Raw genomic sequence first — 2,618 nt, 5'->3', positions numbered from 1 at the left:
AATAAAAATGTTAAAAATTTGAAAAAAAAAAGGAAACAAAACAATTTGTTAAATGTTTAAAAAACTGATGAGGGAGATGGTTTCAGAAAAACCTGGGAAGCCTTATATGAACTGATGCAAAGTGAAGTGAACAAAACCAGGAGAATATTGTACACAGTAACAGCAATATTATAATGATGATCAATTGTGAAAGACTTAGCTACTCTAATCAATACAGTGAACCAAGACATTCCAAAGGACTCATGATGAAAAATGCTGTCTACTTCAAGAGAGAGAACTGTTGAACTCTGGGTGCAGGTTGAAGCAGACTGAAACAGATTCAATACTTGTTTCACTTACTTTATTTTTCTTGCTTTTTTTTGCAACATGGTTAATATGGAAATACATTTTGCATGACTTCACATGTATAATTGATATCATATTGAGTAGGAAAGGGGCTGGGGGGATGGAGAGAATTTGGAAATCAAAATTTTTTAAAATGTTAAAATAAAGTATATTTTTTTAATAAAAAGGTAACTAGGGGAGGATATAGATCAGTGATGGACTACATAATCTGTAAAACTCGCATTGTTCTGGGAGTGAGCCACAATGGAAAAGGGGAATCCATGGGACAATCTCTACAAAGCAGTGGCAGAATCTGTTTAGGGGAGAGAACCTAGAATAGATACATTGGAAGCTTTGATTCCATAAGGAATATAAAAGAGAGAGAGAGACCAGATAATTATAGGGTTGAGAATGAGGATATAGAATAGACAGAAAAGAGAAGAGGGATAATAAAATGAGTGAGAAAAAATTCTTTTTGGAAAGGAGCACAAAAAATGAAATTTAGAAAACTAATGAACAGGACTAGTTCAAGGGAAGGAAAAAAGGGGGGAAGAATCGCATAACCAGATAAAAGCAGGAGAGAAAAAGGAACTAATAAGCAAAACCCTGAAGAAAAAGGGGTAACAAATGAAATGAGGGAATTATGGGTGGAACAAAGAGAGCCAGTGGGAACAGGGTCATGTTAAAAAGATTAAGGTAAAGTAACTGAAAGAACATAGTACTGTGTTTATAGCGATGAGAAAAAAAAAATCATAACTTTAAAAAAATCCATTATTAGAGACATATGGAGGAAAATACAAACCTAACTCTCATAACCTCAAATGTGAATGTATCAGACAATACAATAAAACAAAAAAGAGTTACTGATTGGATAAAATAAAGCTCAACTATCTGTTGCTTACAAGAAACACATTTTAGGTTGGACTCAGGGGCAGAGCCAAGATGGCAGAGGGAAAGCAGTGACTTGCTAGAGCTGTCCCCCACACCCCTCCAAATACCTATAAAAAATGGCTCTAAACAAATTCTAAAGCAGCAGAATCCACAAAAAAAGAGAGTAAGACAAATTTCCAGCCCAAGACAACCTGCATGGCTGATCGGAAAGGTATGTTGCTGGGAGAGGAGTGCAGTTTGGCGTGGGCGCGCAGGCCTCAGCGACCGTGGAGCAGGCCCCAAAGGACTGAATCACAGGCAGCTGTGGTGGTTTCCAGACTTCTCAACCCACGAACGCCAAAGACGATTTAGAAAGTCAGTGGGAAAAGTCTGTCACTGTTGTGAGAGAGGAGGTAGGTCTCAACCACAAGTCCAGAGCGTACCCTGGGGGGCAGCGGCTGGGTCCTGAGCTTCTGGCCCACAGACTGAAGGGAAATCAAGTGGCTGATCAGAGGGGGATTGCAGGAGTCTCTTTGCCAGGGCTGAGGCAGGAATCTCTTGCTTTGCCCGTGCTTGGATCTGAGTCACAGTTCTGAGGGGCGGTCCTGGGGTGAGGAAGAGCACTGGCAAGGAGGAGCGCTGGCGTGGTGTAACTTGTTGTGGCAGTGGAGAGGAAACACCTTGCCCCTTATCAGCACGTTGGAAGAACTGACACTTTTCAGGTCCCTAGAAGTATCTCTGAAAACAGCTGTACAAACCCCCAAAGCTTGGGACAGTACATTCTCCACATTGGAAACAGACTCTTACCTTAACAAAGAGTTTAAAACTCAAGTAATTGGTTGGGATCAAGAGCAAGCAGCACAAAAAGAGTCAGACTATATTATCTTACTTTGGTGACAAAGAAGATCAAAACATACAACCAGAAGAAGAAAACAAAGTCAAAGCTCCTACATCCAAAGCCTCCAAGAAAAATATGAATCAGTCCCAGGCCTTGGAAGAGCTCAAAAGGGATTTTGAGAAGCAAGTAAGAGAAGTAGAGGAAAAACTGGAAAGAGAAATGAGAGTGATGCATGAAAATCATGAAAAGCAAGTTAACAGCTTGCTAAGGGAGACCCAAAAAAATACTAAAGAAAATAACACCTTAAAAAATAGCCTAACCCAAATGGCAAAAGAGGTCCAAAAAGCCAATGAAGAGAAGAATGCCCTAAAGAGGAAAATTGGAGAAATGGAAAAGGAAGTCCAAAAGATTACTGAAGAAAATACTTCCTTAAAAATTAGAATAGAGCAATTGGAAGCTAGTGACTTTATGAGAAATCAGGATACTATAAAACAAATCCAAAAGAATGAAAAATTAGAAAACAATGTGAAATATCTCATTAGATAGATAGATAGATAGATAGATAGATAGATAGATAGATAGATAG

At 39.0% G+C, this 2,618-nt stretch overlaps 1 pseudogene; it reads right to left on the bottom strand.

Annotated features, from left to right (window-relative positions):
• Positions 1-1,614: 1,614 nt before the first annotated feature.
• Positions 1,615-2,618, bottom strand: part of LOC114030034 — a 37,669-nt pseudogene continuing 36,665 nt past the window's right edge.

Source organism: Vombatus ursinus, unplaced genomic scaffold (genome assembly GCF_900497805.2).
Source record: "Vombatus ursinus unplaced genomic scaffold, bare-nosed wombat genome assembly UNPS02014945.1, whole genome shotgun sequence".
Classification (NCBI taxonomy): domain Eukaryota; kingdom Metazoa; phylum Chordata; class Mammalia; order Diprotodontia; family Vombatidae; genus Vombatus; species Vombatus ursinus.
This window is presented reverse-complemented; position numbering and strand designations above follow the sequence as displayed.